Raw genomic sequence first — 16,699 nt, 5'->3', positions numbered from 1 at the left:
GTGAACAATTAGTTAAACCCTACTTTACATAAGTGTAAGTTGTTAACCCAATGTTGGACAGCTTTTTATATAGGGCTCAGTTTGCTCGCATAAAGTTGAAAATTCATTTGTGGTCGAGGACACGTACATCATGTATTTTGAAAAAGTTATTTACAATAATTACTTGTATTAACGTTACAACTTGCTTTTCAGAGTCTCAATTGCAACCAGTATCGAATAAATTGATTTGAACTGTCACCTGCAGGAATGTAAACAGAGTGCTTTTAATCTTTTCACAAAATTTATCAGATACTGAAACGTGTCTAAACCGATTTGCAAAAATTTTTCTGAAATAATCTTTCGTTCACAACACACAAAGATTAAAAAGAAGAAATAGCATTCCCATTGTGTTAATGAGCTCTCAGGGTCATTTTTCCCGAGTGTTCGTTATTACTTTCAAACAAACAAACTGGCGAACAGACTTTTACGGAACAGCAATCATGCTTGTAATTACCAGGTAATGCAGGATGGAAAGTTGAAGAAGGAAGGAAAGAAGACTGGGTTTAAAGTCCCGTCGACATCGAGGTCATTAGAGACGGTGCACCAATTGGGATGTATCAGAGATGAACAAGGAAATCGGCCGCGCCCTTTGAAAATAACCATACAGGCGTTTGCCAGCGTAGACTTATGGAAATCCCGATAAACCTAAATCTGGATGGAGAGACGCGGGTTTGAACCGTCGTCCTCCCGAATGCGAGTCCAGTATACTAACCACTGCACCACCCCGCTCAGTGCATCGAGAGACTGATGAGTACAACCTTCGTGGTAGCAGCGGCTGTGGATTGAGCTGGGCCAGCTTCTACATGTATAGCGACATCAATACTCAGCAAGTGATCTCCAGTCGCGAATGATTAGCGTTAAGCGCGGCGGTTTGCTAACCGGATGGACCCGGGTTCGGTTCCCGACTGCGTCGGAGATTTTCTCCAGTTGGGGGCTGGATGATGTATTTTCCTCACTTTCCACTGCTGAGACGGCTGATGGGCATCTCTCGAAAGCCAGTAAATTAAACAAACTGGATTTTACGACTCCGTGTGACTTCATTTCCTCATAGTCCTTTCGCGAGACATATAGAGGAGGAATAAATATATTGGTTGACTTTCTTTGGGAATGTACGCTCCCGGAACTTAACAGTAAAAAACACTGTGATGCAGAATGCCTCTCTTGCAGCGTCTCCATGATGTGTTCGCGCTTACTGATTGAACGTGTAACGAAAAGCACTGCCCTTTTCTAGATCTTCTCTATTTCTATCAGTGCAATCGGGAAAAGGAAAGATGGAAGATTAGAGTTTAAGATCCCGTGGACAGCGCTGTCATTAGACGTGAAGCACATGCTCGGAATGTTTCAAGGATGGGGAATGAAATCGGCCGTGCCCTTTCAAAGGAACCATTCCGGAATTTGCCTGGAGCGATTTATGGAAATCACTGGAAATCTAAATCTGAATGGCCGGATGCGTATATAAACCGTCGTCCTTCCGAATGCGAGTCCAGCGTGCTAACCACTGCTCCACCTCGCTCGGTAATCCTGTGGTACAGATCCCAGACTAACGAGTAATATCCAAGTATTGATCGAACGAGGGTTTTGTTTGCTACCTCGTTTGTGCGTGGAGAGCATTCTTCCAATGAATTTGTCTGGTAGCAGCCTTATCTGCAATTAGTTTTATGTTATCATTCCACTTTAAATCTCTCCGTTACACACTCATAGATATAATACGAACGTATCCACTTCCAGTGATTGTTCTGCAATACAACAGAGGGTCTTTTTGACTATTTCTCCGCAATACGGCACATTTGTTTGTGTTCAAGGTCAGTTGCGTTCTATATGCGGTGTCGTTTACAGATGAGCTACACTTCTCCAAAATTTTCCCAATAACCCATTCGCCTTTCCTACCACAAACCTCACGTGCTCGTTCTATTTCATACTGCGTTGCAACATTACGCCCAGATGTTTAAAGATGTGACTGTGTCAAGCAGAACACTACTAATACTGCATCCCAACATCACGGGTTAACTTTTTTCTACTCATCCTCATTAAATTACATCTTTCTACATTTAGAGCTAGCTCTCGTTTATGACACGAAGCAAATATATAGCCTACGTCGTCTTGTTTGCCCCTACAGTCACTCATCTTCGACACCTTCCCGTGCACCACAGCATCATCAACTGCAGATTGCTGCCCGCCTTGTCTGCCAGATTATTTATACATCTAGTAAGTAATAGGTGTCCTGTCACGTTTGCCAGGGGCACACCTGACTATACCCTTGTCCCTGATGAACACTCGCCGGGGAGGACAACATACTGGGTTCTGTTATCTAAGAAGTAACCTGGGAAACTGTTCGATATGCTCGTGCATCGTTAATAGTCCACTGCGGGACACCGTGACAAATCTAGACACCAACAGTTCGCACTATATCATGTGGGAAAAGGGCAAGTTGGTGCAGTGTGGGCAAGTTTTTCAGGTTTCGAACTAGGATGTGAGTTGCTTTCGATCAGGCCTATGTCATCACGGTGACTTTGAAAATAAACATCGCAGAAGATGCAAGGAGATAGCCTCAGCTCCTCAAAGCGGCTCGCTCTCGTTAGGTCGTCATTGTGTGCGTGGCATCGAGGGCGTCCGTGCATCCGTTTTTAGAGCAGGGGGAGCTAGGCCTGGAGGTATTGAGTATTTTCAATATTTTGGAAAACGCAAGCGAATTGTAAGTCGCTGTTGAAATCCTGCATTATACCGACTTTTATATCATTTTCTTAAAAGAAAAACACCTGATTACACTGTATTTTTTCTTTTTCCAAAGAGCTGGTGGGGGACAGGGGGCATTGCCTCCGGGCATGGGCGCCTTTGCCTGGCAGAGGTAAGCCCACATGCTAGAATAACAAACTCCATGCCTTAACTCTCTTTCAAATTCTGAAGGTGGCAGGGGTAAAATACAGGGAGCGAAAGGCTATTTACAATTTGTACAGAAACCAGATGGCAGTTACAAGAAAGGGAAGCAGTGGTTGGGAAGGGAGTAAGACAGGGTTGTAGCCTCTCCCCGATGTTATTCAATCTGTATATTGAGCAAGCAGTAAAGGAAACAAAAGAAAAATTCGGAGTAGGTATCAAAATCCATGGAGAAGAAATAAAAACTTTGAGGTTCGCCGATGACATTGTAATTCTGTCAGAGACAGCAAAGGACTTGGAAGAGCAGTTGAATGGAATGGACAGTGTCTTGAAAGGAGGATATAAGATAAACACCAACAAAAGCAAAACGAGGAGAATGGAATGTAGTCGAATGAAGTCGGGTGATGCTGAGGGAATTAGATTAGGAAATGAGACACTTAAAGTAGTAAAGGAATTTTGCTATTTAGGGAGCAAAATAACTGATGATGGTCGAAGTAGAGAGGATATAAAATGTAGACTGGCAATGGCAAGGAAAGCGTTTCTGAAGAAGAGATATTTGTTAACATCGAGTATAGATTTAAGTGTCAGGAAGTCGTTCCAGAAAGTATTTGTATGGAGTGTAGCCATGTATGGAAGTGAAACATGGACGATAAATAGTTTACACAAGAAGAGAATAGAAGCTTTCGAAATGTGGTGCTACAGAAGAATGCTGAAGATTAGATGGGTAGATCACATAACTAATGAGGAAGTATTGAATAGGATTGGGGAGAAGAGAAGTTTGTGGCACAACTTGACCAGAAGAAGGGATCGGTTGGTAGGACATGTTCTGAGGCATCAAGGGATCACCAATTTAGTATTGGAGGGCAGCGTGGAGGGTAAAAATCGTAGAGGGAGACCAAGAGATGAATACACTAAGCAGATTCCGAAGGATGTAGGTTGCAGTAGATACTGGGAGATGAAGCAGCTTGCACATGACAGAGTAGCATGGAGAGCTGCATCAAACCAGTCTCAGGACTGAAGACCACAGCAACATGCCCTAACACACCGGTGCGCAACCGGCAGCCCGCGGGTCACATCCGGTCGTCGATTGCTTCCAATCTGGGCCGCGAACGGACATAAAATGAATGTACTTCCAAAAACACCTGATTCAAAGCACAATTTATTGGTGTGGCTTGCCGGGAAAGGGGTGCCATTCACATCGTGCGTTACCTCGTAAACATTAACCTTACAGATGCTGTAGTTTTGACTACATGCGCTAGGAGCGTCACCGTCGCGTCGTGACGAAGCGGCCCGCAAGCTTGGGTAAGTTTCTGAATCAGACTACGGGGGCACCGAAGGCTGGCCCTGCCCGCCACAACAGGATAGCACCAGAGACCCCTTCGTGAAAAAGGCGCCCACAGTGATGACGCGTTCGTTGACTCCCGGGAGACATTCTATATAGCTTCCCGACCTCATATGGTGAACCAAATGCAAGGTTACCAACAGCTGCACAAGATTTGTGACTGGATTCATCATTTCCTAGCAGTTAGAACTCAACACTTTGTCCTTAACGGGACTAAATCGACATATGTCAAAGTATCATATCAATAGAGCTTTGTAAGTCCGTTACTGTTTACCATAAGTATAAATGATCTGGTGGATGACGTCGAGAGGTCCATGCGGCTGTTCGCAGACGATGGTGTTGTGTGTAAGACGGTTGCAACGTCTTCAAATTGTAAACTGCGGGATGACTTGCGAAGGGTTAATGAATGGTACACGTGACCTTGAACTTGAACGTTTTGTGCATAAATAGCGAAAGACATCTATTGGTAATCGATTAGACTATTGGTGATTCACCAGGACAAGTAACAACAGTAAAATATCCGAGAATAGCCGTCGGAGCGACCTGAAGTGGAACAGTGAGATAAAACTAATATTTTGGGAAATTCGGATGCCAGGTTGTGATCCACTGTAAGCATCATAAAGAAATACGATAGAGCCACGAATGAAGTAGCTTAAAAAAGCAGATTCTTGAGTATAGATCACCATCGCCAGTCTAGAAAACTTACTAGCTTGTATTAATACATGAGGTAGAGAAGATACAACGAAGAGCGGCACATGTCGACACGGGATCGTTTAACAGGTGCGAGAGCGCTACAGAGATGATTAACGAACTCAGTGGCTGACGCTGCTGGATAGGCGTTGCGTATCACGGAAAGGTTTAGTGTTGATCTTCTGAGAACATGCGTTCCAAGATGCGATGGACAATATTTTATTTCCTCCCACATATATTCCGCTGAGCCGTGGCCAAGCTGTAAAAACTAGAGAAATTAGAGCTGATTCGACGTTTACTCACAGTCGTTCTTCCCATGCACTATTCGCGTGGGAACAGGGAAAGCGGGGTATAGGGGGGAAGAATATACGTCCACACGCCGTAAGGCAGCTTGCGTAGTAACCTACAGCTGTAGATGTAGATCGTATGTGCCCAACGTGTTGGGTGCTGTCTCCGATGTCGTACAGAAACTGGGCTTTCCACTAACCACTTCGTTAACAATACATCATGAGTACCCCGCTTCGAAAAAATTCGCTACTGTCACCTTCGTGAAGAACAGTGTGTTGACAATGATGCTCAAAGCGGTCAGGATGGTGAAGCGGTCTAAATAGCCAGAACAATGATACTCACCGTCAACTGTCGGGGTTTTGTCCTTGAGTGATACATCTGATTGTCATATTAACCAAAAACACATCGTAAAAGCATACAGACGCCATCGATGTACAGCAGTATATCCGCTTATTACGTGTCACAGGCCAAAGACATGACCAAAGACGCTGGAACAAAGCCGCTCTACGCTCGAGGCGTGGAAAACGTGTATTTCCACTCACAGGTGGCGGAACGCGTTCGTACGCATCGACGGCAGGATAGAGTAGGTCAGAAACCAGGTGAGGCGCTCTATGATATATAGTCATGAAGTATTAATTACAACCTCGATAAAATAAAACTACGTTATAATTTTATTATTTTCTTACAGATACACGTCTGCAGTCCTGGTAGACACTTAACTTCGCACACCACTATCATAGCACGCCGCTAGATAAACCAAAACAAAATGCGGCAGCACATTGATAAGGTGACTTGTCGTGCGGCAATTCGCTTCCCGCATTTGAAAGGCAACCAAGCCGCAACAATCTGTGCTGAGTTCGTGGAGGTAGTTACGTGGCGCATATGCTTCTACTGCGGCCAGACAAGACTGAATGACGAAAATCGAGGTGACAGACCATCTCTCTGCTGAATACGGAGTCGCAAGAGGAGCCCCTGGTCCCCGAAGGCCGGCATACAACAATCCGACGCGATAGCTGGAATAGTGAATATCGGTCACGGACATTTCGAACATGACAGAATTCGCCGCCTACATGGTTCCGCTAGTGCACACACTCATTTATAAGGCTCACCTAACCGAGGCAGCAGCGGAAACGTGGTAGCTGTGTCGTGATTCAGACTTATTTAGACGCCTTATCGCCATGAATGAGTGCTATGTCTGTCACTATGGTCCCAAAACGAAGGAACAAAGGAAGCAGCGGAAACGCGTGGATTCACCACCGCCGTAAAGGACGAAGATCCTACCATCGTCGGACAGGGTGATGTTGAGTTTCTTTAGGATATCCTGGTGTGGTGCTAACAGCTTACACTAATAAGGGCTATAAGCAACATACTGCTCTGACCACGTGACGCGGTTGGCGGTGGCTGTCAGGACGAAGCGTCGTGGGAAGCAGTCCCACGACAACGCCTCTCGTTCCACACTAGCCACACACATACCGCGCTTCTTTGGGTTATCAAGGCATTCAGTGACGTCTTCCTCTTTCCTTGCATGATAAGTGTGGTATCGATAGTTACGATGCCACGGCGTACAAGTATTTATTTTTAGACAACATAGTTCTATGGAGATAAACAGCGATTAATTTACTTATAATCAATTATTCAAAATGACAGTCACAGTCGCATTATATATTTTGCCTCCAACCGGTTTCAACCCACTATGGGGTCAAAAAATGGTTCAAATGGCTCTGAACACTAAGGGACTTAGCTTCTGAGGTCACCAGTCCCCTAGAACTTAGAACTACTTAAACCTAACTAAACTAAGGACATCAGACACATCCATGACCGAGGCAGGATTCACACCTGTGACCGTAGCGGTCTCGCGGTTCCAGACTGTAGCGCCTAGAACCGCTCCGCCACTACGTCCGGCCGCGATGTGGTCATCTTCAGAGCAACGGCAAATGGTGTAAATTGCATTGAAGATGACCCCATCGCGATTTGAAACCGGTTGGCGGCAAAATAAATAATGCGAGTGTGACTGTCATTTTGAATAATTGATTGTAGGTATAAGTTCTTAGGTTGGCACTACGAGAGCGGACGATTCACACCGACGACAGCGCCCTCTAGCCGGCGCTGTGCAGCTCTACGAGCGCCGCTCCAGATTCAGCCCATTTTGATCACGAGCAGACGAGCAACTGAAACGTCCCCTTAGAACAATTATACATGACTGTGCTTAAACTGACACACAATATTTATAGCGCAACGCAATCTGACTTTCAAAAATCCCTACAAAAGAATGGCCCTGACTAACATTAACTTATACCTTTCACAAATCACTTACCTCACCAAAAATCCTGGTTACTCGAACTACTGCAATACAGCGAGCGCCACTACTGTCAGCTAAATAAAAGATTCAAACTACTGAAAGGCATAGTTGGCAAGTGAAAGATTTTGATAGAGAACAAACAATGTATTTACCTTACTAGTGTTCAAAATTCATATATATATGTAGCAGTTCATGACATCCAGTCTTACAAATTTCAAAACTCCGCCATTTCTCACCCCACATCCACGACTGCTGGCGGCTCACCTCCAACTGCGCAACGCTACGCGCTGTTAACAGCCAACTGCCCAACGCTTCAATGGCGAGTAATACAACAATGCCCACCAGCCACAGACTACACACAGCACAGCCAGCGATTTTCATCCAGAGCGCTATGTGGCGGTGGCGTTACCAATATAAGAACCTAAACAGCCTACTTACATAGCCCCCATGCTCCCCACAAAAAATTTTACAAATTGTTTTGGGCAGTGGCCAATAATGATTTGATAAAATTTTTCATAATTACAATAACAAAGATATCAAATACACACACTTATTGATACAATGTTGGTCAAAAGCTAAAATTTCCTCACAGTCCATAAAGACAGTCCTGATCGTTCATCACAGTGAAATTGCAGTGTTTTTTTCAAAGTCTGAGCAGTAAAATAAAATGCACATGGAAGCAGTCTTGAAGAAGTAGTGTTGTCCTTCGAACGGAAAGACAGTGCTGACTCTTGACATGCAGACAGGTAATGGGCCACAACAGAGAAACCCACAGCAGAGTCAGTCGAAGTTTTGAAGAATATTGGTAGGTCGGTCATCACAGAACAGACCCACTGTAGTCCTGGTAGATAGTATGGTATTGGTGGGCCACCAGAGGTGCAGACCCAGTGCAGTCCTTGTAGAAACTATGGTATTGGTGGGCCATCAAAGGTGCAGACCCACTGTAGTCCTTGTAGAGAGGGCCAGCAGCCATCTGTTGCGACTGTCTTGTGGACAATATAGCAAATCCATGAACCGCCACTTGTGCACTGACAAAAATTTTTTTTTGCAATGTCCATAGAACCAGCAATGCTGTTATCCAATCGCTTGCTGAATTATTAACACACATGTAAACACTATCAGTCCCTACTTCTCACATATTGTCCATATACTATGACCAACAGAAACGTGTGCAGTGAAATGTAACTTACAAGTTACTTAATTTGATGAACTGGTGTCAATTACAATTTTATAACATAAGAATAAATAACAAAGGTACAAAATACATCATTAAAAACATAATAATACAGATAACATTTGTAGTAATACAGGCTTTACAAAACAATAGAAATAAACATATACATCAGTGTTACAGGAATTATGACATAAGTAAATACATAAAAGATCAGAATAACTTTTGAAACATCAACTTCACACATGAGCAATAAAACAAAACAGAATAAATAATGTCTGAACATCTTTACAAAGAAAATAACATAGTATTTGAAAAATTCTACAACATAAATCTTACTAGCTAAACACATAAAGACAGGAAAAACACGAATATACAAGAGTACACAAACACATATGAGAGTAACACAGGGGGAAAGAACAGGATTTGTTTTCAGTGTAACATTTGGTACTGCAGTATTTTGCAAACAAAACCTTTTTTTCTTGGAGATCTCCCTTCATTCATCATTATCCCCAAAAAGTCCTATCTATAACTGCTTTCTGTACTTTTTTCATATAACTTCTCAATGCATTTCTTCCAATTCATCGCAACTCATTCTCTTATATGGTCTACCCCCTCTTAAGCTAACTTAAATCTACTGAGCTCAGATGCTAAAGTAAGGGACGAGGCGCAGCAGTACAAAGCAATTAACACAAACAGCAATGACAAAAAAATGCAAATTGGCAAAGCAAGCAGCAATATTACAACTAATATAAGGCAATGAGCAGCAAACAAGAAAAATAAATCAGTAGTAAAACTGGCTTAACAGAGTAATGTAAAGTGAAATTTAGTAACACTATGCCTGGCAAACAGCAGCAGCAAATGCAATAACTTATATCTAAATAAGACATATCTCAAGCAGAAAAAAATACAGTAAAGATAGGAAATGTCTAATAACGATGTCACATCTTAACACTAGAGTGATGCATCACAAGAACTTACTCTAGCAGATAAGTTACCAATCTGTTAAAAAATTATTTTTGCAATTCCTGTGAAGGGAAATGTCTATTTGTGCTCTACGAAAGTACACCATAAAATTATTCTTTACTGGGTCTGTAGACAGAAAATAATGATATTAGTACATCTATTAAATTTTATTTTAAACAATGCTGCAGTGCAGCTAGAAACTAGATATTAAACAAAATGAGTAATCTCTCAACTAGAAAGACAATAGATGTAAAATGTTTCTCATCATTTCATTAGGCATTTTAGTAAATATCATAAATTAAGAGCTCCACAGTGTTATCATATGTTTTCAAGTCTGAGCGTGTCGTACTTGCGATGCTTTCTACAAAGGAATGTCAATAGTGAGGATAATGGCCCCTTTTCTATCCACCTGTGCCTCTGAAAGGCACACACTAATGGCTTTTTTCCAGGCGACTGCCGCGCAGCTGGGTGCCCACGACCCATTACGTGAAGGTGGTCACTTAACTTTCTTACTGAAATATTTACGACACCAGTTTGCATTACAGTGACAGTCTCATATAAAAAATTTCACAGGTCGAGAATTTGCGTTGCAAATGTGTAGAAACAAAATCCTATGAATATAACAGTGAGAAAAAACTTGCATTGTGATACATTCATGCATATACACACATTTCATAACTCTTAAAGTACGATTCTTGGTTTCCAACATCCTTTTTCACAAACCAGAGTCCCTAACCACTACTCATTATCCTTGCTTTATTACACATATACACATTCATAGACACTTCTTCAATATTTTATCATAATAAATACATAGCATAATCAAATTCCTCATATAGCAACAGCTTATTGATCATAAACATACCGCAACAGCGTAATACACATCATCACCATAACATCATAAAACTCAGCCAAATCTCAAAATGTCGTAACTTTCTGCAATAATTTAAAACCTAAAAAAAATTCTCTGCTCATTTCAAAAGTTTCATCTACCTCAAACATACTTTAAAAATAATGATCCCATACCAAATATATCATTCAAAGCTCTCATAATATCACAATGGTTCCGAAAAAATATGAACAGTTCACAAAGTACAGACAAAATACAATTTCATAAGTGTGAAATTATCCAATTGTGTAATTACGTAAACGTGTGTCACTGATGTAGTAAAAAACATGTTTATCTCTCAGTTAAATGATCAGATAGCTGTGTAATTTGTGTGTTAGAGAAATATGGTACCGATGTGTAAAGTTGTATAAGCAAATACCATATTAACTAGGGCTCCTTGTGCTTGCCAAACACATGGTACACAAAGTAGGCGTGTACCCCCTTGAGGATTAATGTACTTATACCGTCAGGTGTTACAGATTACAGGAATGGAATGAAATGTATCACGGAAAACCTTTGTATCATTGTAATTCAAAAATCTTTAAAAATAAATGTTTTAAGTACAAAATTAATCACTCAAATTCGTGTACTGTAGCGCTAAACTGTGCGTCTTGTTGTAAGATAATCTCTGTGGAAGTGTCGTAGTTATCGTCCTCCGAAAGCTAAGTTCCGCAAAAGTTAATGTACTTACCTCATGATAAATAAAAGTGAAATGCTTTGCGTATAGATTTCTTAGTTATTACGCTTATTGCCGTGATGAAGAAAGTACTGTGCTGTAACGTATTGTTGTGCTACGGAAAAGGCTGTCTCATTGTAGCTACACCACAAAAGTTAATACTAAAACATGTTTTTCTTTCCAGAATAATTCAGAAAAATTGTGCAGATATGAAACAGAAACACCGCAAAAGCAACATTGTAAATTGTCACTCATTAGTAGCGTCGTGATAAAATCGTGTAGCTGTCACATAAACTAACCACTGTGTCATCTGGTATCTCACAGAAAGTACTTTAAATCCAGAATGTATTTTCAAGTAAACCAAAATGTTGCATTAAAATCTCATTAGCAGCACTGGTAAATGTTCTAAGTATGAAGGCCATATAGTCGTTACGTAATCGTGCAGCTAACTAGCAAGAATGTACACACACAATAACACTGTGTTGTCTGTTCACAATAACAATGCATTCGTAATTTCTGTTTAAATAATTTCTCTTAGTTCTTGATTGGATATTTAACTTCAAACATTGTTGCATGTTAACAGATTCTAAGTCTGACAAAGCATACTAGTAATTTAAAGTGAAAAGTTATATGGCAAAGACAAAGTTAAAAAGCAGATTATCTCTCAATAAACGGTTTTACATGTGAAATGTGGTGTGAGCCTTTACTCTTACTACTATGCAGAGCTCCAGCCTCAACGGAATCATCGTGTGGTATATGTCGGTAAAGAATACTGGAATTTTCCTCAAGGTTAGCATCTATTTATTTTTCTCTGAGTCAGCTGGCACACGCGGCTGCCTCCTGTGCGAGTCACTGTCTGTCTCTTAGTTGGCACGCATCGTTATTAGGATTAGGAGACCTAACTTCTACAAATTCACCTTGTCAAGAGTGCCCTGTTCTGTTTGAATCCCACCAGTTCTGATAAAATTCAGGTCTGTCGTTATGATTATATCGTCTGTTGTCATGTCGGTAGATTCCACAGTTTCCTTCTTCTCGGTCACGTGGTGGAGAATTTCTCCCTGAATCGTAACTGCGCGCTGAACTGTTGCGTCTGAAATTATTCTGTCTCCCTTGATAATAATAGTTCTGGTTACCATATTGTCTGTTTCTATGATTGTCTCTGTGATAGTCATTACTGCGGAGAGGTGATCTTTCCCTGTAGTCATTACTACTCCTCCAACGGTTGTCATACGGGTGGTGTCTGTTTTGGTCACGATTTACGTTGTAAGAATAGCCTTGTCGTGTATTATTTCTGTCATCGCAGAATTGTGACAGATGTGACCTGTAATTGTTGTGATCCTGTTTTCGCGTTCCGCGATTGTCAGTGTCAATTTCCAGTTCTTGTAACAGTCCCTGAAAAGCTTCAATGTCATCTTTGCAACGTCCTGCCAACATAATATGTCGTAAATGTTCAGGTAATTTGATTAAGCAAATGTGGATGAGTTCTGAGGGGCTGTATGGGTTTGAAAGATACTGACTCTTATGCAACATGTCTTCAAATATTTCATAAGACTGGAAAATTCAGATTGTTCGAAACGTTTCATCATTACGATGCTATGTTTTACTCGGTCTTGTGTAGCTTGAGAGCAATGCACTGAGAGGAAAGCATGATAAAATTCTCCTTCACTGTGACAATCGTGAATGACCGATCGCATTCTTTCAGCTGGATCATTCTCTAAGTAGCCACACATAAATTCTAGTCTGTGCTGTAATGACCAGTTGGGAGGAAAACAATGAGAGAATTGATGGAGCCACGCTTGTGGATGAATGTCGTTGCCAGAATTCTTAAATGTTTTGAATTTACGTGTAGTATGAACAGCTTATAGTCAAAATCATCGTGTCGGCGAGTAGTATATCGGTCATTGTTACGTCGTGTCGGCGGTTCCATCTCAAAATTCGGTGCACCTTGCCAATTTTTTTCATAATTTCCGAAGTGTCCTGTGTTATTATCTTGTGGGTGTTCCGTATTTCTAAGTCCCTCTTCCCGTGTTGGAGCGCGAGTGTCCTCTGAAATATGAAATTTTTGCATTACTTGTGCCAACTGATCTTGTACTTCCCGGATTTCTCGTTTGTATTGCGTATTAATTTGATTCTGATTTTGTTTGAATTTCTTAATTTGTTCATACTCTTCTGTGTCAGTGATGGCTACAGGTCTTGTGGCATTCAGATCATCATCTACCTTTGCAGATAAGTTAGTGAACTGATCCGAAAGTTCGGCTACTTTCTCCGATAGTGTACTTATGTCCTCAGTGTGTTTTACTGAACCAAGTTTCAGAGTGTCCATTTGTGTTGAAATCGTACCTACTGTGTCCTTTAAGTTTTCCTGAGTTTTTGCAAGTTGCATATCCGAATCGGTAGATGCAACTGAGTCAATTTTAGCCCACAAGGTCTCATGATTTTCATGAACAATGGTTTGCAGTTCTTTTATGGCTGCTTCATGATTCTGTAATGCATTTTCATGCCGCGAAAAAATAGGTTGAAAACGCTCACAAATTTGTGTTTTTACGGTCATTACAGACTTTTTGACATTTCGATTCAATGTTACGTAACTCAGTAGTTAAATCTTCACATGTTTGTTCAAGCGTGGTGTCTAACTTCCGAAGATTTTGTTCCACTGTGTCCAACTTTTGAAGATTTTGTTCCATTGTGTCTAACTTTTGAAGCTTTTGTCCCATTTGTTGCATTAATTGTAATAACAATGCACTGTTGTCTGAAACATGTTCCTCAGTGCTATTCGGCAGTGCATTTGACCCGGCAATATTCGCATTTTGAAAAGCAGAAAATGTGTCTTGATTTATTTGAGAAAACAGTGAGGACGCAAAACCTGAATCTACAGTATCTGCAAGATTGTGTCCTGTCATTTCGGAATCCTGAGGCGAGCTGTTGCCGACCGATCGATCGATCGATAATGCTTCCCTGTTCACTAATTGTTTCACTGCCTACACCATTATTTGCAGCCCGCTCCATTTCCCTATGCACAGTTGCCAAATTACTACTTTGAACATTAGTTAATTCATTACATGGTGGCGCTAACACATTGCTTTCGTCTTCAGTCATTTCTCAGTTTACTTTGGAGCCTAGTATTATGTTTTTCACACGCCATTATTGTCACAATATTTCACACGGTATCACAGAAAAGCACAATTTGAAGAGCAAAATAAGAAATCACATTAACATAGCATTGAAAATAATATCTCGTTAGTTGCAAGCGCAGCTGCGAAATACTTGGTGCAAATCTACATGCATGCCACAACTGTTTTACTGTACAAGAATGAAAAACTACAACTACAAAGGAAATTCTCTCTACAATTACGCGCTAGCAATAAACAAAGGCTGCACTAATAGCACAAACTACAAGAAAAAAAAAATCAAATGATTCCAGTGAGGTGTCCTAGGCTAAGGGTCGACATATGAAACGTCCCCTTAGAACAATTATACATGACTGTGCTTAAACTGACACACAATATTTTTAGCGCAACGCAATCTGACTTTCAAAAATCCCTACAAAAGAATGGCCCTGACTAACATTAACCTATACCTTTCACAAATCACTTACCTCACCAAAAATCTTGGTTACTCGAACTACTGCAATACAGCGAGCGCCACTACTGTCAGCTAAATTAAAGATTCAAACTACTAAAAGGCATAGTTGGCAAGTGAAAGATTTTGATAGAGAACAAACAATATATTTACCTTACTAGTGTTCAAAATTCATATATATATGTAGCAGTTCATGACATCCAGTGTTACAAATTTCAAAACTCCGCCATTTCTCTCCCCACATCCACCACTGCTGGCGGCTCACCTCCAACTGCGCAACGCTACGCGCTGTTAACAGCCAACTGCGCAACGCTACAATGGCGAGTATTACAACAATGCCAACCAGCCACAGACTGCACACAGCACAGCCAGTGATTTTCATCCAGAGCGCTATGTGGCTGTGGCGTTACCAATATAAGAACCTAAACAGCCTACTTACACAACCAACATTGTTTCATTTTCATAGTGGGCGTGCCACTACAGATTTTGCCTGTGTAACTTATGTTAACTTTGATACATCCGGCTTCGCACGTACGTGCTCCTCAGCACAAAGTTATATATTCACATCTCTTCTTGTGTTGAGATACAGTAAAACCACTTTTACTTTACTGCAGTACCGAGAGTTCTACCTCACATGCTCCTCCTAGCTTCCTTCATTCGGCCTACCCTCTAAATTACAGGACCCACACACAGCCTTCCAGGCGGGATACAAAAATAAGTAGGGGAGGAGGAGGAGGAGGAGGAGGAGGAGGATATTGGTGTTTAACGTCCCGTCGACAACGAGGTCATTATAGACGGAGCACAAGCTCGGATTAGGGAAGGATGGGGAAGTAAGTCGGCCGTGCCCTTTCAAAGGGACCATCCCGGCATTTGCCTGGAGTGATCTAGGAAAGCACAGAAAACCTAAATCAGGATGGCCGGACGCGGGATTGAACCGTCGTCCTCCCGAATGCGAGTCCAGTGTGCTAACCACTGCGCCACGTCGCTCGGTAAAATAAGTAGGAGTGATGTTCCCTGAGAAGGCAAAATGCACACTTCTGCAATCAGTGTGTCCTTCAATTAATCCATCATTGCCAAATACGTGTCGGATTAAAGGATGAATATGCGGTGAAGGATTGACTCAGAGTTTCATGGTTGCAGTTTGATCCTTTCTACGTTTCTACCCCATATCTCCCTTGCTAACATGCCCCCGTTCAAGCATTTGGTGCTGAGTTATTTTGGAGTTTTGTTTGTTTACAAAGAATAAATGAAAACTCTACAAGTTTGGCATCGTCTCTCGTCTACGAGTGTTACAGGAAACTGCTGCCTGAACACATGCAGCTGTTTGTTCGTGTACAGCTACCTGCCGACGATCTGCATTTTCAGCAAGGCACCGCGCCAGTACACTGCTCCGGAACTGTGCGAGAATGCTCCATGCGCTTGAGGTTCCTTGTTTGGCGCCCCGTTCCACATGCACCCAGTGCCACTGACCACAAAAAAGGGTGCTACCGAGCTCTATGTGGTCGTCTTGGTGCCTGCATACACCTGACTCTGTGAGATAATGGTGTTACTAATCCTTTGAATTACGGTACTTCATTGCGTCCATACCACGGCGCGTGGTCATTGTAATATGGACGAAAGTGGGCCGTGCACTCTAATAGGTACAGTGTCTTCCGGTGGTATGAAGTCATTTCCTCCTCACTGCCGTATCTTACGTTCCCTAAGTACCAACGTAAGAACCTGCTTGTTTCTTCCACACGCCCTGAACTGGGGATCGTGGCATGTAACATTTCGACCAACCGCTTTCTGCCAACGATCACCCTTTAATTAACCACTCTTTGGCCACCACAGCGATTACAACCGGAAGATGATGTACCGGGACTAGCCATCCCAAGGTAGTCTTACCG

The sequence above is a fragment of the Schistocerca cancellata genome, chromosome 5, assembly GCF_023864275.1.
Source record: "Schistocerca cancellata isolate TAMUIC-IGC-003103 chromosome 5, iqSchCanc2.1, whole genome shotgun sequence".
Taxonomy (NCBI): domain Eukaryota; kingdom Metazoa; phylum Arthropoda; class Insecta; order Orthoptera; family Acrididae; genus Schistocerca; species Schistocerca cancellata.
This window is presented reverse-complemented; position numbering follows the sequence as displayed.